Source organism: Pseudophryne corroboree, chromosome 1 (genome assembly GCF_028390025.1).
Source record: "Pseudophryne corroboree isolate aPseCor3 chromosome 1, aPseCor3.hap2, whole genome shotgun sequence".
In the NCBI taxonomy this organism is placed as follows: domain Eukaryota; kingdom Metazoa; phylum Chordata; class Amphibia; order Anura; family Myobatrachidae; genus Pseudophryne; species Pseudophryne corroboree.
The window spans coordinates 76351609-76373052 of NC_086444.1; positions in this window are offsets into that span (position 1 = coordinate 76351609).

The following is a 21444-nucleotide window of genomic DNA, read 5'->3' on the forward strand; positions in this document are numbered from 1 at the left end:
ATTGCAGATTGAACACACCCAGGGCCGGTGCAAGGTTTCTCAGCACCCTAGGCAAACCATCTGCCCAGGCATGTTAGAGTGCAGGAGGGGGTGGGGGACATATATATATATATATATATAGAGAGCGAGAGAGAGAGATGTGTATGCCCTGCCGAAAATGCAGACGCATTGAAATGTTGGCAGTATGTTGGCTGTTGTACGTGTCTTTTTTTCTCCTGAGTGCCGCCGGATATACTTACTTTGTTGTACATCTGAGGGGCTTGTACTGGTTCTTCAGCACGGAGGGCAACAGGGAAAGCTATTAAGATATGCAGTGAGTGACGTTCTAGAAGACTATTTGTATATATATAGAGAGAGGGAGAAATATGTATATATATGGGGATGCATATAGATATTTCTGGAGCTGGGGATACTGTAGATAGATAGATAGATAGATAGATAGATAGATAGATAGATAGATAGATACACACACGCAGGGGGGCTCCAAGTACCTGGAAACCCCCCTGTCCACAGATGGATTGGTGCAGTTGAACAATATTTTTTTTCTTACCAGACAGAGTGGATTACAGGGCAGCTGGCGTAGTGCTGCAGAGCAGTCTGTCTCCTTTTTCTTAGTTATGCTAAGAGCCGAGGCTGCTGTGTTGGGTGAATGTAGTGGGAGCTGCAGAGCGCAGCTCCTCAGGCATTTCCCTTCCCATGGGGCTTACCAACAGAGGTGGCCTGGCCGAGTCAGATGCAGTGTCGCCAGAGTGCATGTATGTGTCGCCAGTCAGGCGGTGCCGATGGTAGCGGCGGGTCGGATGGGGGGATTGGGATGTGGGCGTCTTTAATAAATGATGCTGGCTGGGTTACCACTCTCTGACCCAGCGGGAGCGGGCAGCGTCTATATTAAATTATGATTGCTGTGTTTTATTTTTATATGAAAGAGGTGTGTGTGTGTACTCTATACTATAGTGTGTGTGTTTGTGTGTGCATACAGTATTGTATACTATAGTGTGTGTGTGTGTGTGTGTGTGTGTGTGTGTATCTATGCATGTGTATGTTAGTATGCTGTGTGTGTGTGTGTATGCTATGTGTATGTATTCTAGTGCGTGTGTGTGCGCGCGCGCTATGTGTTAGCGGACATGCTCTGATGAGATTTAATCAGTAACATCTCCTTGGAGTGGCGGCCATTGTCTTTGATTGTAAAAAAAAAAAAATGGTGCCCGCACAGTCACAATTCCATATACTTCAAAAGTGCAGCACTAGGTGTAATAAACACAGTAGACAAATTACAACAACGTTTCAGTGCTTTACCACTATCATCAGGTTACCTTGTAATCTGTCTAATGTGTTTATTGTGCCGAATGACGTGTGTGTATATATATATATATATATATATATATATATACATATATAAATATATATATATATACACACACCCACAACCAAACCCCCCCCCCCTTCCTCGCTGTGTGCGTTTGTACGGAGCCACACACCCCCCCCCCGTTGAAAAAATATATATATTATGTATATGAGAGAGCGAGAGCTGAGAGGTCTCACAGAGTACTCACCCAAGAGGAAGCAGATGCACGGACTCCAAGGCAGGCTGTGGTGAAGGCAGGACATAGAGACTACGTCCACCTGCTAAGGAGGACGTCAGGCTGGAACATTTGCTCCCTGGAACTTGAGAGGGGTGAGACTGCAGGCAGAAGCACAGAAGCAGCGGCGAGTCGGCGCGGGGAGCCTGCGGGTCACAGTGGGCGGCCGGTGATGCGCTGACAGTGACGTCACAGCAGTGGTGCCGGACCCTCACTCAGGTGCAGCAGGAGGCTGGCTGTCAGTTGCAGTGAGTCATCTGTAACAGCGGCGGCCGCGGCTGGCGAACTGTGCCTTAATGGGATGGTGCACTGTTCGCCCGCTCCTATTGAACAGCCCTTGAGCCAGCGTTGGGACTAGTTTAACACTGTCCTCCTTGAATGGGGGTCGGAGAGAGTCGGCCCGCCCCTCAGAGCCCGCCGCCCATAGGCAGCTGCCTAAAACTGCCTAATGGAAGCGCCAGCTCTGAACACACCCCACCCAAATCTAACTCTCTCTGCACATGCTATATCTGCCTCCCCTGCAGTGCACATGGTTTTGCCCAATTGCTAACAAAAATCCTGCTGTGATCAACTTGGAATTACCCCCCATGTGCACTGCAGGGGAGGCAGATATAACATGTGCAGATGAGAGTTAGATTTGGTTGTGGTGTGTTCAATCTGCAATCTAAGTTGCAGTGTAAAAATAAAGCAGCCAGTATTTACCCTGTACAGAAACAAAATAACCCACCCAAATCTAACTCTCTCTGCACATGTTATATCTGCCTCCCCTGCAGTGCACATGGTTTTGCCCAACTGCTAACAAAATTCCTGCTGCGATCAATTCCGAATTACCCCCTAAGAACACGATTATCCCTCAAACAACATTAAATATGACTGTGGTTTAGAGCTGACACTAAATGTTCCTGTACCTTTCACTTGTTTTTGTTCTTAAGCATTGTCAGGCAAAGAAAGGCATTGCTTGTCTGGGTGGTATTCATGTGACCGGCGGTCACATGACCTCCCCCAAATCCCGCCCCCTCACTATCCTGACGGTCGGCATGCCGACCAACAGGGACTATTTCCACTCGTGGGTGTCGACAACACCCCTAGAGCAGGTCGCCACCGAGCCCGCAAGGGGCTTGCTACATTCGCCCCTCCCCGCCGGGATCCCAGCGTCGGTATGCTGACCGGCGGTCAGCCATGCCACACCTGTTTGTCCTACACGATAATGATCAACTTTTCTAAAATAATTGTCATTATTCCTTTTGGCTGTGAGTATATTGCTGTATTTATTAGGATCACGAAGATGCTACCAGTGCGGAGCTTGTTGCTGATCTCTGCAGCAGAATTAGAGTTGATTTCGGGCATAGTTAAATGCAAATCTAAATTCACTGGTAATTTGGTGATTATTTATGTGAGCAGATAGTTTCGGCTACAGGGGGTAAATCAGACCTGATCGCTGGGCTGCTAACTTTGCTGTCCTGCATTCAAACAGTCGCCGGCCAAGGGGGAGTGTAAATTCTCTGTGCAAGTGTGCAAACCTATGTGTACGCAGAGCTGCAAAAATCCAGTGTGTGCAGTCACTGCGCAGCCCAGGACTTACTTCTACAGTGCGATCAGAACAGGCTGATCGCGGCCGGAACTGACCTCAGACATCCTCCCTGAAAACGTTTGGAAACGCCTGCATTTTTACGGACACTCCCAGTAAACGGTCAGTTACCACCCACAAACGGCCTCTTCCTGTCATCGCCCATGCTAATTAATTTTTCGCATCATCCTGTCGCTGACCTGGCGATGCCCGTTGTTGTTGGTCGACGCGCGTGCACATTGCGGTGCATACGCATGCGCAGTTTATTGCTGATCGCCCGCTGTGCGAAAATGCACAGCAGCGATCAGGTCTGCATCACCCCCAAAGTCTCCACTGCTCCAATGCTGCTGTTACAGTAGAGTTCTTAAGAGTGTCAGCTCACTGGATCACCGCACCTAAAGTACAGTAAGTATACCTATCACCCATATGTGGTGGAAGCAGATATGTTTTGGACTGAATAATATCACACTTAACTACTCTTCCGGAATGTTTGGGAGACATACGAATTTCAGGGTGCTCCCCTAGATTTCTAAGGGGGACATATACTAAGCAGTGATAAAAGTGGAGAAGTGAGCCAGTGGAAAAGTTGTCCATGGGAACCAATCGGCTGCTCTGTATACTTTTATAGTATTCAAATTATAAATGTTGATATCAATGCTGATTGGTTGCCATGGGCAACTTCTCCACTGGGTCACTTTTCCACTTGTATCACTGCTTAGTACATGCCCCCCTGAGAGAGAATACCATCCTCTCCAATCCGCCCACCAAACCAGTGGGCAATACGGTTGCTCGACGTCATGATTCACACTGACGTGCATCAAAGTAGCCCCAACACTCCCATAGATTGTGGCATTATTCAGCTTGGACCGGACTGTGATGATGCCCCCCGCATCTTCTCACTGGGACCTCCCTTCCGGCATCTCCGAGCGTGTCCAGGTAGAAAGACGTTTGTATGTACAACATTCATGAGGATATGACAATGCAAATTTCAAATTTACTAGAGAATTAGTGATACCACTGAGACCTGAGAGGCCTGATTCTGATTCGCCTGCAAAAGCGTATGCCGCAGCGTCTATTGGCAGTCTCCCACCTGAGAGTTTATGCAACTGCTGGTACAAGCTCATTCCCGTGTGTACATCCATTCTCCCGAATATGGAAGAACTGAGGCGCTCACTTTTATCATCATTATACGCCACCATCATTCGCTCCATCGATACAGTTTCTCCGTCTGACCATGGCTTGCTATGCTGTGGCTGTGTGTCTGGTATTGCAGCCCCTTGCTTCAATACTCCCACAACACTCCCATAACACTCCCACTGAACTGACCATGTCTGCATGCACTAGTAGTCACCTCCCAGTCACCGCCAAGGAACGTAGTGGTGTAACTCCTGGAGATAATGGTAGCACTGGCCTCCAGGCTCCAGCTGTCAGGGGGGCACCAAGTAGGAAAGACTATGGGGGCTGCTGAACTAAGACAGATCTGTCCCCCTTATTTCACAGTAATTTCCTACAGTCACTTCTGATTGCTGTCCTTGCTCACAAGCCCCCTTTATTGCCCCCTTGAGCTGAAGAGTCTTGTAATATAGGATAGCAACAGCAGGGTAGGGCACATCAAAGTGTGTTTTCTGTATAGTGAGCTATAGCTCTGCTGCTGTGTCTTATATGATGAAAGAAAAGAGAGCCAAAGTTGTTTTAAGGAAGTGCATTAATTGTTAAAATAAAGATTCCTTATCACTGCAATTATCTGCAATAAGGAATCTTTATTCTCCCAGATGTATCATTGGTGAGTCATCGGGAAAGGGGCTCCAGCGAACTGATTACATAACTTCCTCATTTGCCCCCTCTGCTGTACTACTACACATGTGCCAATGGACATCATCACATGTGTAATACCCCTTTCATACAGGGTCTTACCCGGGAATACGTTCCCGGGATCATGCAGGGACATTCCCGGGTAAGACGCCTTGCATACCGCAGTCAGCAGCCTGGCATATTGCCGGGTTGCTGACGTCAGCGGTGCCGCGGCGGGGGCGGCGCTAGAGATCACATGATCTCCAAGCGCCGCCTGTACATTTACAGTGAACGGGAGCCGGGGCGCATTGACCCGGCTCCTGGGAAAATAGGCTGGTGTGAAAGGGGTATTAGGTCAGAGCCACTGCGGGTGAGCACCACCTTTTATTTCACCTCCAGTGGCGTTACTACTGCCCCCACAGCCCTCTTGGTGGCTTGGAGGCGCAGGGCTGCGGGGGCGCCGCTACTGATTTAGCGCAGATTGACATGCGGACAAGCGTCCACGTGTCAATCTGCTGTCTCCCTCCTTCCCTAGCCGCTGCTGTAAGGAGGGACACGGAGGGCACAGTGTGCGCCTCTCCTGTGTCCCTCCTGCGTCTCCAATGGGTCTATTGAATGAAGTGCCCATTCATGAGCTCTGATTGGTTCAGGAACCGGCACTTCATTTAACAGACATGCCGGAGACGCAGGAGGGACACAGGAGAGGCGCGCTCTGTGCCCTCCATGTCCTCCTTCACAAAACGGGGGAGAGCGCGGGGGGGGGGGAGCTGTACCCTGACCTTGGGGAGTATATGTGGCACTGGGGGAGGGGGAGCATATTTGGCACTTGGGGGGGCATATGTGGCACTGAGGGGGCATGTGTGACACTGGGGGGTATGTGTGTACCTGGCACTTGGGGAGGGGCATATTTGGCATTGGGGGCATGTGTGTACCTGGCACTGTGGGGGAATATCTGGCACTGGGGGCATATGTGGCACTGGGAGCATATCCCTAGCAACAAGCATTACCCCCTAGCAACGAGCATGACACCCAGTGCATGAAACCCCTGGCAACGAGCATGACACCCAGTGCATGAAACCCCTGGCAACAAGCATGACACCCAGTGCATGAAACCCCTGGCAACGAGCATGACACCCTGAGCATGAAAACCCCTGGCACCGTGCATGAAACCAAGCGCATGAAACCCGGGCATTGTGATTCCTGTCATAATGTGTCGGGGGCATTACGGTGTGTGGCATAATGTGTCGGGGGCATTATGGTGTGTGCATATTGTGTCATGGGCGTTATTGTGTGTGGCATAATGTCTAAGAGCCATTGCAGTATGTGGCATAATGTATACTGGGCATTACTATAAGGAGGAAAAATGACAAATAATGTAAGGGGCATGAATCAGGATTATTTTTCTTTCCTGTGGTGGCCAACGTATGGGCGTACAGGTTGCAAAACTGGGGTATAAGGTAGTCTTTTCCTGCAATGCCACGCCCCTTTATACGAAGCCACACCCATTTCAATGAAGCCACGCCCCTTTTCAGCGCGCGCGCCTTCGCCAGGTTTGTCCCTTTACTAGTGAGAATTTTTTGGCTTGGGAGAGAAAAATTTCTAGTTACGCCACTGTTCACCTCCATGTGTCTGGTATGAACTTATGCCCCTGAAGGAATGAGCATCAATTTTCCACCACATTTCTGATACCGTCTGACCCGATTGATTCAGCCCCTTTGTACGTACACTCTGGGTAACGCGTACACAGTAGGGTTTTTAGAAACTTCTGCGCATGCACAGTTACAAATGACTGCTGATCTATGAGCATCTGCATTGGGTGGGGGTTTCCATGCAACTCAGAATCCAGACCGAAGTGTTGATGCTGAACAAAGCTGTGATTACTTGTTTTTATAGACAAAAAGTAATTTCAAAATCTGCTTCAGAATAATAAGCCTAGGAGCAAGTGTATGTCACTCTCTCACAACTACTGCAGGCAGTGATTAGCTCTGGTGAATGTGGACAAGGATAAGTTGTGGGGGTGACAAATCCATTTGAAGTTTGTTTAGTTACTCATTGTTGATCTGTTTGCAGTCAGGCTGAAGAACATAAAATATTCTTTTACTGAGATAACCCATACTTGCAGGCTCAGTGTGTGGGAGAATCCCTAAATAGTGACTGATCTCCCCGACTCCCTGAAGAGTCGACAGGCTGAGTGTGCACGACACGGAGATGATGTCATAACTCCCGGCACACAATCTAGGAAACACTGGGATGAATAATAAGGACCACGTGTGCTACAAGAAAATGTCCTCCTCTCTCCAGCACAACGATGGCTACATGAACACCTGTGTGACCATGCACAGAAGATTTCTGGTCAAGGAAAAAAAATAAATCACATATGAACATATTCTGTATATGCAGTTTATATGTGTTGTACTATGTAACTACTTTTAGGTTCACTTACAGTTGGAGGTAAGCCCGTTTTACGACACACCTGTCAGCCGGAGCAGTGGTCGCCGGCATCAGCTCTGCACGCATAGGTGTTGCTTTCACAATCTCCCTGAAATGCTTTTTAAGAAATAGGCAAGTATGAGATAATACACTAGAAAATACATTTGTATATAAATTCTTATTACATGTCAGCATTTTCATTACTCTTTGTGTTCTTGCACTGAAATAGTTGGTAAAGCTAATATTTGGAAAGCTTTATGTTACATTCCTTCTTAGCTGCCAAGTTGTCCCACCTGCTTATTTTTTTTTCCAAGGAAATCAACTTTCCTGGCCCCACCTGTAACTGGTTTCTATAGGTGCCAGGTTTTATTGTGCCAAATCAAGCATGTCAGAACAACACAATATGGCATATATTATAAGTAAGAATACCAACACAAGTAATAATCAGATTATCAGGCAACCATATCATTCCTTTACATTAATTTTCCTGGTGTGCCAAGCACCCCAACAGGTATCCTACATTGGTACTGACTAAGTCAAAGCCAATAATTGATTCACCCTGATTGATATTACACTAGCATCAGTATTATAATCATGCAGATCCTCAAGTCCTGATGTAGCACGGGCAGAGCCAGGGGTGGATTGGGATGGAAAACCAGCCCAGGAAATGTACGGAAGCAGCCCTAATGGGGGTGCGGTCATATGAGGGGGTGGGGTCTGTTAAGGGGGGGCAGGATCCCTTCTCACAGGGCCTGATTGTACACAGTTGCGGCCTTCCTTGCGTCTTTTGCTGCAGTTGTGTCTGAGACCAGGGGTGGATTTGGAACTAAAAGTGTCCCTGTAAAATTTAGTAGAAGTGGCACGACATAGGCAGCACAAGAAGTATAACATACCATGTAGCCATGGCAGCATCACTTGAAGGCAGAGTTGCTGTACTGCAGAGATGGAATAACAGAATGAATGGGGACAATGCAGTGTACTGAGTGTGGTGAGCTGTCTGTCATGTCAGACCACATGACTACACACAAAACAGGCCCCACAGACACGTCAACCTACCAGGAATCTTCCTGGTGAGCCCTATGGCCAATCCGACCATGGGCAGAGCTGAATATAATACTTAAAATGCATATTCTTTTATTTTGTACATTATACAATACACCTCTCTACTGCCACCCCCCGTGGAAAATACTAAGAAGCCACAGGTCCCCTACCACTCAATCACAATTGCGCAGACTTTGTGACACAAACTAAAACTAGCAGTTTAAATAATAGTTATAGTGTATCCTTAGAGATCTAATAACTTATTCAAAGGCTGAGTTCTAAAATTAAAAGAACACATTACATACAAAAGAAGTACAATGCTTAATTACGGAACTGATATAAATGAAAAAGATTACAGATTACATAGACAAATATGTAAAATAATATATATAAATATAATATATAAATATGTGTTGCATTTTTAAAATAAAAAGGAAAAACATACACGGAATTACACTTGTCCTATTCTGGTTCAGGGGGCATGGCAGGAAATGCAAGTCTCAGTTTAGAATTTATCCCCAAAGTCTGACAAAAGCAAAATGCTCCCATACCTTTCATTAACTGCCCCCACCCCCATAGTGATGACATGATCAAGTCCCTTATGACTGGCTGGCTTGTTAACTAAGCTGGGGGATATAGCAGGTGCACCCATGTAACTTTACAACTGTACATAATTGCCCCTGTGTAATAGCCACATGAAATATGTATGGCCACATTAATCTGTATGATTTATGTTGCATAATGATTGAAAACACAACTGACCCCAAACCATACTGTACACGATAGGTGCCCTCAAATCACACTAGCCCAGAGTTTAGACTCCTGTTGGTGGAAATATCAACATTTGTTTTGCTGGCATTGCACTTTAGTTTCAGTCGATCCTTATGCCTCCAAGGGCCTTCTCTGCACACATACGTTAATTCAGTTCACGCTTTGTGCAGTTACACTGCCTGGCAGTGTAAACATTTACCTCTAGTTATTAGCGGTGAAAGTGTCAGTGTTAGGTATTGCAATACAGCTGCTTTTCTGAGCAGCTAACCCGTAATTAGAGCAATACTGAATTGCTGCTGTTCTTAAGCATTAGCCACCAGAACTCATGTATGACTTCTCCTGGGTTTACTAGCTAAACACCCCTGGCTCTTTTGTAGCACACTACACCTTTTGCAACAGTACACTCAGGTCAAAAAGTTGCTTTCTTCCCTAAATATTCCTGCAGTGCTGTTACAGATTGTTATGACTTGAGACAGGGGCTGCAATATGCATTCACATTAGGCAGCTGGTGCTACTGTCTTTCAGCTAGTGATGATGCTCTCTCAGCTTCTGTGCTCATTGCTAGGCAAGAGTTTCTCTTCTTTTTCATTGCCAGGCACCAGTGCTGCAAGTTGAGATTCAGTGAATAAACCTTCAGACTATACCTAATCCTGAGAGAACCTAAACCTGGTTCTCCAGGTTTTTAAGGCTCCCTCTCCTGTACACCTGTGTTGGTTATTTTTTTGTCTGAACCAGTCTACTGATGCTGCCTTGCTGTGAGATTTCCTTTTTATGACCCGGACTGCCTTTGGATATTGTTTCTGTGTCCTTCCTGACCTCAACCTGTTTATTGGGCATTGGCTTACCCACTTCTGGCCTTAGGTATGCTACTGGTCTTTGCTTTGTCTGCTTCCTGACCCTGCTCTCAGTGTGTTTATTGGACTTTGCCTTGAGTACCCCTGATTTTAGATTAAACCTTGCCTTGTCTACTGCCTGCCCTGACCATGAATTGTTTTCTGAACTTGACTGCATCACTGTTGATATCCGGATCGTGACTGTCAATATCCAGTTCATGGGAAATTTCTTTCAGCTGTTGGTGAGTACCTTGCCATCTCTTTATAATTGACTGTGTTCTGTCCACTTCAACCTACCACACAATAGCTTGAGATACTAAGTGCCTACTACTTGGAAGCATCCAAATGCCTGTAAGCATATGTGGAGACCTCACAAAGGATTTACAGGGATTCCATTATCTCCACTGGTCCTATCCCTAGCTCAGATACTGTACAGGAATTATATGAGCAGGATAAAGGTACCTAATAAAGTTACCAACCCAATGGGCATGATGTAATGGAGTCCGAGAACACCGGGGGTGTAGGATGCCTGCCGCTCATTTTTTTAAAGGGGCAATCACTTACATGACATGGTCTTGCATTGTAAGTGATTGTTGTGATTGTCCCTTTATAAAAAAATAAACACAATTATTTATTTTTCCTCAATATTTATTTTTCTTTATATATTCGGTAAATGAGTGATGACGAGTTGCAGGTTCCAGTGGCAAACGCAGGATTTCTAGAGGGGGGTTTCCAAATACGAAGCACAATCTCCCACTACTGGAATACAGTATTAATATTTAACATTATAGATGGTCTATTGTATAGGCTGTATCAGACATATTTAAATAATATAAATAAGGTAAGTGGTCAGGAAAAGGTTAAACATACTATAATAAATAAATACACAAACATAACAGAACCAGTACTGCACTTACTAAGCACACATTCTCCCACCTCAGGGTAAGGCTCCTGTCTCTTCTTCCTGCTCTCTGGCCCAGGGCACTGATTGAGGACGCAGATGCACACACACAGCAATCTTAGTAGAAGAAGCTGCTACCACTGGGCATGTGCAGCAGCTCTGCTCTGTCCTTCACACTGCATGATGTGCCAGCAGCTCTAGTAATCATATTATATACCATTGCTATTGTCATAATTTGAGCCACTTGCCAAGAGCAGTGGGGTTTCCGGGCAACCAGAAACCCCCCCTGCGTTTGCCTATGGGTTCCACTGGCAGATTAATGAACAAATTATTTGTTGGCAAAAATGTGTAAACACCTTTGAAGTTATAAAAAGAACATAAACAAATGAAAGATAACATAGGGGCAGACGTACAGTATTAAGCCTGGAGAAGTGATAAAGCAGTGTTAAGTGGACGGTGATAACGCACCAGCCAATCAGCTCCTAACTGTCATTTTCAAACTCATAATGATTGGTTGGTGTGTTATCACCTTCCACTTATCACTGCTTTATCACTTCTCCAGCCTTCATACATTTGCCTCTTAGTACTTTAGGAGGAATATCTTCAAAGCTGAGTTAGCTAGCTCCCAAATTTCTGTACGTCTTTCTAATCTTCAAAGCAACAAATATTACAGGGAAATCTTGTACATGAGACTTAGGGGGTAATTCAGAGTTGATCGCAGCAGCAAATTTGTTAGCAGTTGGGCAAAACCAAGTGCACTGCAGGGGGGGGGGCAGATATAACATTTACAGAGAGACTTAGATTTGGGTGGGTTATTTTGTTTCTATGCAGGGTAAATACTGGCTGCTTTATTTTTACACTGCAATTAAGATTTCAGTTTGAACACACCCCACCCAAATCTAACTCACTCTGCACATGTTATATCTGCCCCCGCTGCAGTGCACATGGGTGCTAATTCCGAACTGATCGCTCGCTAGGGTTTTTTTGCACTGCTGCAAACAGATAGTTGCCGCCCATAGGGGAGTGTGTTTTAGCTTTGCAAGTGTGCGAACGCAAATCTTATGCAGTCTCTGCACAGCCCAGGACTTACTCAGCCGCTGTGATCGCTTCAGCCTGTCCGGGACCGGAATTGACGTCAGGAACCCTCCCTGCAAACGCATGGACCCGCCTTGGTTTTTCCAACCATTCCCTGAAAACGGTCAGTCGCCACCCACAAACGCCTTCTTCCTGTCAATCTCCTTGCGATCGCTCGTGCAAATGGATTCTTCGCACAAACCCATCACTGAGCGGCGATCCGCTTTGTGCCTGTGCAACGCACCAGCGCATTGCAGTGCATACGCATGAGCAGTTCTGACCTGATCGCAGTGCTGCAAATAACACTAGCGAGCGATCAGGTCTGAATTGCCCCCTAGGTTTTTCCCAACTGCTAAAAAATTTACTGTGCGATCAACTCTGAATTACCCCCTTAGAACTGAATTACCCCCCATTCTGAGTTGTTCGCTCGTAATTTTTTTGCTCGCAACGGAGCGATTAGTCGCTAATGCGCATGCGCAATGTCCGCAGTGCGACTGCGCCAAGTAAATTTGCTATGCAGTTAGGTTTTTTACTCACGGCATTACAAGGTTTTTTCTTCGTTCTGGTGATCGTAATGTGATTGACAGGAAGTGGGTGTTTCTGGGCGGAAACTGGCCGTTTTATGGGAGTGTGTGAAAAAACGCTACCGTTTCTGGGAAAAACGCGGGAGTGGCTGGATAAACGGAGGAGTGTCTGGGCGAACGCTGGGTGTGTTTGTGACGTCAAACCAGGAACGACAAGCACTGAACTGATTGCAGATGCTGAGTAAGTGTGGAGCTACTCAGAAACTGCTAAGAAGTGTCTATTCGCAATTCTGCTAATCTTTCATTCGCAATTTTGATAAGCTAAGATTCACTCCCAGTAGGCGGCGGCTTAGCGTGTGCAAAGCTGCTAAAAGCAGCTTGCGAGCGAACAACTCGGAATGACCCCCATTGTTCCATACCCTTTATTGTTTGAAAAACATTTCCTATAGTTTATTACATTCTTTAGCAAATATTGCTAGATGGTTAATGCTGTGTTTTTATCTAGCAGTAAAACACTGGCATTTTGTTGTTTATTATTTTAATTGCATTTTATAGCTGATTTTTATTACAGAACATGCTTTGTTGCCACCTATCAGCAAGAGATCCACTTTAACAAAGCTGTTTTTGAGTGTATAAAATAAAAATAAGCATGCTTTTATCATTGGCACATTAAACTAGAGAACGTGACATTTGGATAGAAGAGAGAGATGTACTGTATTTATATATTGCTGTCTGTTTTATTGCCTTGGCATGCTATAACGCTTATGATTTAAACGATAATTCTATCCTCTGAGTGGAAAATGTTCCAAAGCAATCTCACCCCTCTAACAACCCCGGCCTTACCTAAAGTAAAAGGTATTAGCTCTGGAAATCTCACTCTTGGAGGTTCTTGAAGACATGAAACAAACACAATGAACAGGCCAGATTGGGGTTTGGCTGTTGTACTCCACTTTTGTATGATGACCAGTTACTACTGCCAGCAAGAGAATCAGTGAGGAGTAATAGTGTGGAACAAATGCTTTAGCTCACAGTCAAAAATGAGATGGGGTGCACTTAAAGAAACATAAATAGCAAATGAAACAAAGTATAAAACACTCACCTCTCTGTAAAGAGCTGTAGGTTTGGATGGCCATCTATTGCTCCCTTTGTTGCTAGTAAGGTAGGTATTCATTCTTTGGGGCAGTACAGGTGTTGTTGAGGAACTTACTGGCCACCAACTTGATAATGGAATGGTGATTACACACTAAAGGGTTGATTGCAAGTTGTACATAGCCACGAGCCTGTGCGCATCTTTTGCCGCAGTTACGCCTGTAATTTTAGACTAAAGCCCATCCCTGGCATACAGCTAGTGCCCCTGAGAGGGGGTGGGAGTGGATACTAATTATCACCTCCCCCACTCCTGAGTATACTTACATTGTGCTGACAAACGTGCATCTCCTCCACGGCACCATCTTTCCAGTAACATCTTCAGGATGATGGCGCCATACAGTGCAAGCAAAGACTCTGCCACTGTGACTTTGCACTCTAGTGCACATGTACTATCTTGCTGAATATCACTGGCAAGATGGTGCCGCTGGGTAGGAGGGTACTGCTTGCCGGAGCCAGGTAAGAGCATCCCCCTGAAAATCTCCCCCTGGCTGAGGGACAAACGGCACCCTCCCTGTGCAGGATGCAGCCCAGTAAACGTTTCATATTTATATATGTTTGTTTTCTTTGGGGGTCGTGCCCATGCCCCGATTATGCCACGCCCCTCATACAGTACCCAGGCCCGGCAGACCTCTCTACGGCCCTGCATACAGCTATGCAAATGAATGTGCATGGATTGAGATGCTCACTTTGAGTGTCTTTAGATGGTCAAATACCGCTTGGTGCGTCCTTAGATGCCACCATCAGTCACATCACTGAAATGTATAGCAGGCCCATGGTGGGAGGCAGATTCTCTATCTGAGTATGGCCTCCAATGTGAGTGACTAAGCATCTGTATATGCAGCAACTTTCTGTGACACGCCCATGGCACTCCTACACAGTAACTCGTCCATAAGTATCTCCATACATCTCCATACCCACCGCCATGTCCCCCCACAGTGACTGTCCAGGAACGCCCAATACATTACTAATCCATTTCAGCGACCGTGCGTCTGAGTCAGAACTATGACCCTGTGTGCGGACCATCAAGATGCGTGCGCGGTGCAGCTTAGACTCCTCATGAGCAGTAGGAGAACATTATTCCATTGCGTCTGACATTGCCACTCAGAATGAGGCCCTAACATGCCTCTAAGATTGTATTATAAATCAGTGGCTGTAACTTGAACAGGTTAAGATGCTGCTTCATCTACAGCCTAGTATTACTCAACTAAAGGTTTAATATTGCTCATAGCTTTCGGCAAGAATTGTAGGTTGCTGCTAAAGCGCAATTGTCTTACTTAATCAACAGGATTATCCTATGGACATACTGACTTGATAGCATCCTGTAAGAATTATATTAGGCTGGTATGAGCCTAATGTCTGTATTGGAAAGAATCATTACGCTAGTACAAATCTCCCCTTGTCACTTGTCAGTCACGTCTGGTGCGACTTGGAAAAGTTTTTTCTGTTTTCTTTTTTCTTAAAGTCATAATCGTTAATTAATAGTTAATTAATAGTCCATAATCCAAAGCTCATCTGAATCAGAAAATCTCATGGTCCTGTAAAATTACTGACATGAGTTTTGTAGAACACATCTATAACGATTGGTACAGTATAGGATTCTAAGACAATATAAACTCCTGCTTGACAGTTTTTTACCCGTGCCCAGAGGGGAAGAATCAGGTGAGAGGTGTGGGGGCCACGGTGCTTGAGCACGTAATTGCGTCCCGTTGTATAATGCCTTGCTTTGTGTCCCTGAGGTCATCGTGCATGTACAGGTTTGATACTTCCTCCCCAGTGTCCCCCAGTGTCTCTTCAGCAGCCTGTGCCCCACCCCTGGTGTCTCTACAGCAGTATGTGCCCCTCTTGCTTCCCATATCACTGCAGCAGCCTGTGTCTCTCCCCCCTATATATCTGCAGCAGCAGCCTGTGTTTGTGTTACCCCTCCCCCACCACTACTTACCTGGATATTCCCCTTGCTCCTTCTTATGGCAGTAGTTGCGGCGGCAGGCTAGTCACACACTGTTCTCTATGCCTGTGCTCTGCTGATTAGTCCAGCGGTGCAGGCACGTAGCCCGCTCACAATCACCAGACCAGAAATCAGCTAAAGATTTGGTCAGGGGATTACCGACCAGAGGCCCCCTTACAGAGGGGGGCCCGGGGGTACTCGCCCCCTGTGCCCCTTCATCCTTAATCCAGCTCAGGCCTACCCCCTGAAGCCTACCCTGGCCATGGTAGGCTTCCGAGTGAGCACGGGTTTCCTGCTTTTTGTCTTCAACCATCTCGGCACTCCCTCAAATCTGGCACCAGGGGCACATACCCCCTCACCTATAAGCTCTTTTGGACCATATTAACCTCTTTCCTTTGTAACTCATCCAAAACTCCTCATACCTACAGAAATCTTGGCTCTTAATTTTCAACAACTTTCCAACCATCTATAACAACATCTTCACTCCCTCATTTTCAAAAATTGTTCTGCAAAGAAAACCATAATTGGTAAAATTCTAGTTCTTCCTCAAATATACTTGTGAAGCTATCGGGTTCCAAATCACTCAATATTGGTGGTAGATGAAAAACCAACCGGGGTTTATTGACAGAATAGGTTATAACACAGTTCAGCACACTTCTGTAATCCAATTCCACATGACAATTCCCACCACAATCCCCTGACAGAACATTACTTCTTAGTCTGGGAGCAGAGAGTCTCTTCTAGCAATACAGAGTACCAGATAAATCCAATATAATGGGTCCCCAAGCAGATCCCTAGCAGAACATTACTTCTTAGCCTGGGATCAAAGAAATCTCTCTTCAGCTCTCTGGGTATCTCTACTTATACCTCCAGAAGCTTCATATTGCAGGGGTGGGTGTGACCTCTGTGTCTTAGGGTCTTACAGCATTGGAATACAATATATATTCTAATCAAGGTGATTACATCAGCCAGAGAGCCACCCTGTCTGGTCAGCTCACTTTTGGACAATAGAGAGTAAACAAAAAGGGACAATGGTACCTCATATGACTCAACCTTTGAATGTCCACTGTGGTGTATGAAAACAATAGGAAACTAGGTCTTACATAAATACATTATCTAAATGGTAACAGATAACATAACACAATTGCATATATTAACAATATTAAGGTTGATTTAAACACAGTATTGGGTGGGGATGCGGTCAACATACCGCTGGACGGGATCCCGGTGGTCGAAATACCGACGCCGGAATCCCGACCGCCACAATCCCGACCGCCACAATCCCGGCATATTCTCCCTCCGTGGGTGTCCACGACACCCATAGAGGGAGAATATAATAGTGTGCCGAGCGTAGCGAGGCACCGCGCCCGCAGTGTGGCGAGCGAAGCGTGGCAAGCGAAGCGAGCCCGCAAGGGGCTGCGTTCCGCTCGCCACCCCTGTCGGGATTGTGTGGTCGGGATTCCGGCATCGGTATTTCGACCGCCAGGATCCCGTCCAGCGGGATTACGTACTGATCCCATTGGGTGAGCAGCAATAGACATGTTATGGAGAATGAACAAACAGACAAATTGGATGAATATGGATATGGGTATAAAAAGTACATATTTGACACAGGAAATGAGGCATAGGTATATTAATTGTCACAGACCTCATTTTCTCACAATACTATTTAATACTCCTACATAAAGGCTTTGGGCAATGCCAAATACTTCAGGTTAGAGCAGGCTCCTATCCCAGCCCAAGCACCTCTAAGCCGCAAGGTGCAACCAATGTGTGCCGTTTAGTCACTGAGTATGACTTCTGTCTCACTCTAGAGATGAGCGCCTGAAATTTTTCGGGTTTTGTGTTTTGGTTTTGGGTTCGGTTCCGCGGCCGTGTTTTGGGTTCAAACGCGTTTTGGCAAAACCTCACCGAATTTTTTTTGTCGGATTCGGGTGTGTTTTGGATTCGGGTGTTTTTTTCAAAAAACACTAAAAAACAGCTTAAATCATAGAATTTGGGGGTCATTTTGATCCCAAAGTATTATTAACCTCAAAAACCATAATTTCCACTCATTTTCAGTCTATTCTGAATACCTCACACCTCACAATATTATTTTTAGTCCTAAAATTTGCACCGAGGTCGCTGTGTGAGTAAGATAAGCGACCCTAGTGGCCGACACAAACACCGGGCCCATCTAGGAGTGGCACTGCAGTGTCACGCAGGATGTCCCTTCCAAAAAACCCTCCCCAAACAGCACATGACACAAAGAAAAAAAGAGGCGCAATGAGGTAGCTGTGTGAGTAAGATTAGCGACCCTAGTGGCCGACACAAACACCGGGCCCATCTAGGAGTGGCACTGCAGTGTCACGCAGGATGGCCCTTCCAAAAAACCCTCCCCAAACAGCACATGACGCAAAGAAAAAAAGAGGCGCAATGAGGTAGCTGTGTGAGTAAGATTAGCGACCCTAGTGGCCGACACAAACACCGGGCCCATCTAGGAGTGGCACTGCAGTGTCACGCAGGATGTCCCTTCCAAAAAACCCTCCCCAAACAGCACATGACGCAAAGAAAAAAAGAGGCGCAATGAGGTAGCTGTGTGAGTAAGATTAGCGACCCTAGTGGCCGACACAAACACCGGGCCCATCTAGGAGTGGCACTGCAGTGTCACGCAGGATGTCCCTTCCAAAAAACCCTCCCCAAACAGCACATGACGCAAAGAAAAAAAGAGGCGCAATGAGGTAGCTGACTGTGTGAGTAAGATTAGCGACCCTAGTGGCCGACACAAACACCGGGCCCATCTAGGAGTGGCACTGCAGTGTCACGCAGGATGTCCCTTCCAAAAAACCCTCCCCAATCAGCACATGATGCAAAGAAAAAGAAAAGAAAAAAGAGGTGCAAGATGGAATTGTCCTTGGGCCCTCCCACCCACCCTTATGTTGTATAAACAAAACAGGACATGCACACTTTAACCAACCCATCATTTCAGTGACAGGGTCTGCCACACGACTGTGACTGATATGACGGGTTGGTTTGGACCCCCCCCAAAAAATAAAGCAATTAATCTCTCCTTGCACAAACTGGCTCTACAGAGGCAAGATGTCCACCTCATCTTCACCCTCCGAAATATCACCGTGTACATCCCCCTCCTCACAGATTATCAATTCGTCCCCACTGGAATCCACCATCTCAGCTCCCTGTGTACTTTGTGGAGGCAATTGCTGCTGGTCAATGTCTCCGCGGAGGAATTGATTATAATTCATTTTAATGAACATCATCTTCTCCACATTTTCTGGATGTAACCTCGTACGCCGATTGCTGACAAGGTGAGCGGCGGCACTAAACACTCTTTCGGAGTACACACTTGTGGGAGGGCAACTTAGGTAGAATAAAGCCAGTTTGTGCAAGGGCCTCCAAATTGCCTCTTTTTCCTGCCAGTATAAGTACGGACTGTGTGACGTGCCTACTTGGATGCGGTCACTCATATAATCCTCCACCATTCTATCAATGTTGAGAGAATCATATGCAGTGACAGTAGACGACATGTCCGTAATCGTTGTCAGGTCCTTCAGTCCGGACCAGATGTCAGCATCAGCAGTCGCTCCAGACTGCCCTGCATCACCGCCAGTGGGTGGGCTCGGAATTCTGAGCCTTTTCCTCGCACCCCCAGTTGCGGGAGAATGTGAAGGAGGAGATGTTGACAGGTCGCGTTCCGCTTGACTTGACAATTTTGTCACCAGCAGGTCTTTCAACCCCAGCAGACTTGTGTCTGCCGGAAAGAGAGATCCAAGGTAGGCTTTAAATCTAGGATCGAGCACGGTGGCCAAAATGTAGTGCTCTGATTTCAACAGATTGACCACCCGTGAATCCTTGTTAAGCGAATTAAGGGCTGCATCCACAAGTCCCACATGCCTAGCGGAATCGCTCCCTTTTAGCTCCTTCTTCAATGCCTCCAGCTTCTTCTGCAAAAGCCTGATGAGGGGAATGACCTGACTCAGGCTGGCAGTGTCTGAACTGACTTCACGTGTGGCAAGTTCAAAGGGCATCAGAACCTTGCACAACGTTGAAATCATTCTCCACTGCACTTGAGACAGGTGCATTCCACCTCCTATATCGTGCTCAATTGTATAGGCTTGAATGGCCTTTTGCTGCTCCTCCAACCTCTGAAGCATATAGAGGGTTGAATTCCACCTCGTTACCACTTCTTGCTTCAGATGATGGCAGGGCAGGTTCAGTAGTTTTTGGTGGTGCTCCAGTCTTCTGTACGTGGTGCCTGTATGCCGAAAGTGTCCCGCAATTCTTCTGGCCACCGACAGCATCTCTTGCACGCCCCTGTCGTTTTTTAAAAAATTCTGCACCACCAAATTCAAGGTATGTGCAAAACATGGGACATGCTGGAATTTGCCCATATTTAATGCACACACAATATTGCTGGCGTTGTCCGATGCCACAAATCCACAGGAGAGTCCAATTGGGGTAAGCCATTCCGCGATGATCTTCCTCAGTTGCCGTAAGAGGTTTTCAGCTGTGTGCGTATTCTGGAAAGCGGTGATACAAAGCGTAGCCTGCCTAGGAAAGAGTTGGCGTTTGCGAGATGCTGCTACTGGTGCCGCCGCTGCTGTTCTTGCGGCGGGAGTCCATACATCTACCCAGTGGGCTGTCACAGTCATATAGTCCTGACCCTGCCCTGCTCCACTTGTCCACATGTCCGTGGTTAAGTGGACATTGGGTACAACTGCATTTTTTAGGACACTGGTGAGTCTTTTTCTGACGTCCGTGTACATTCTCGGTATCGCCTGCCTAGAGAAGTGGAACCTAGATGGTATTTGGTAACGGGGGCACACTGCCTCAATAAATTGTCTAGTTCCCTGTGAACTAACGGCGGATACCGGACGCACGTCTAACACCAACATAGTTGTCAAGGCCTCAGTTATCCGCTTTGCAGTAGGATGACTGCTGTGATATTTCATCTTCCTCGCAAAGGACTGTTGAACAGTCAATTGCTTACTGGAAGTAGTACAAGTGGGCTTACGACTTCCCCTCTGGGATGACCATCGACTCCCAGCGGCAACAACAGCAGCGCCAGCAGCAGTAGGCGTTACACGCAAGGATGCATCGGAGGAATCCCAGGCAGGAGAGGACTCGTCAGAATTGCCAGTGACATGGCCTGCAGGACTATTGGCATTCCTGGGGAAGGAGGAAATTGACACTGAGGGAGTTGGTGGGGTGGTTTGCGTGAGCTTGGTTACAAGAGGAAGGGATTTACTGGTCAGTGGACTGCTTCCGCTGTCACCCAAAGTTTTTGAACTTGTCACTGACTTATTATGAATGCGCTGCAGGTGACGTATAAGGGAGGATGTTCCGAGGTGGTTAACGTCCTTACCCCTACTTATTACAGCTTGACAAAGGGAACACACGGCTTGACACCTGTTGTCCGCATTTCTGGTGAAATACCTCCACACCGAAGAGCTGATTTTTTTGGTATTTTCACCTGGCATGTCAACGGCCATATTCCTCCCACGGACAACAGGTGTCTCCCCGGGTGCCTGACTTAAACAAACCACCTCACCATCAGAATCCTCCTGGTCAATTTCCTCCCCAGCGCCAGCAACACCCATATCCTCCTCATCCTGGTGTACTTCAACACTGACATCTTCAATCTGACTATCAGGAACTGGACTGCGGGTGCTCCTTCCAGCACTTGCAGGGGGCGTGCAAATGGTGGAAGGCGCATGCTCTTCACGTCCAGTGTTGGGAAGGTCAGGCATCGCAACCGACACAATTGGACTCTCCTTGTGGATTTGGGATTTCGAAGAATGCACAGTTCTTTGCTGTGCTGCTTTTGCCAGCTTGAGTCTT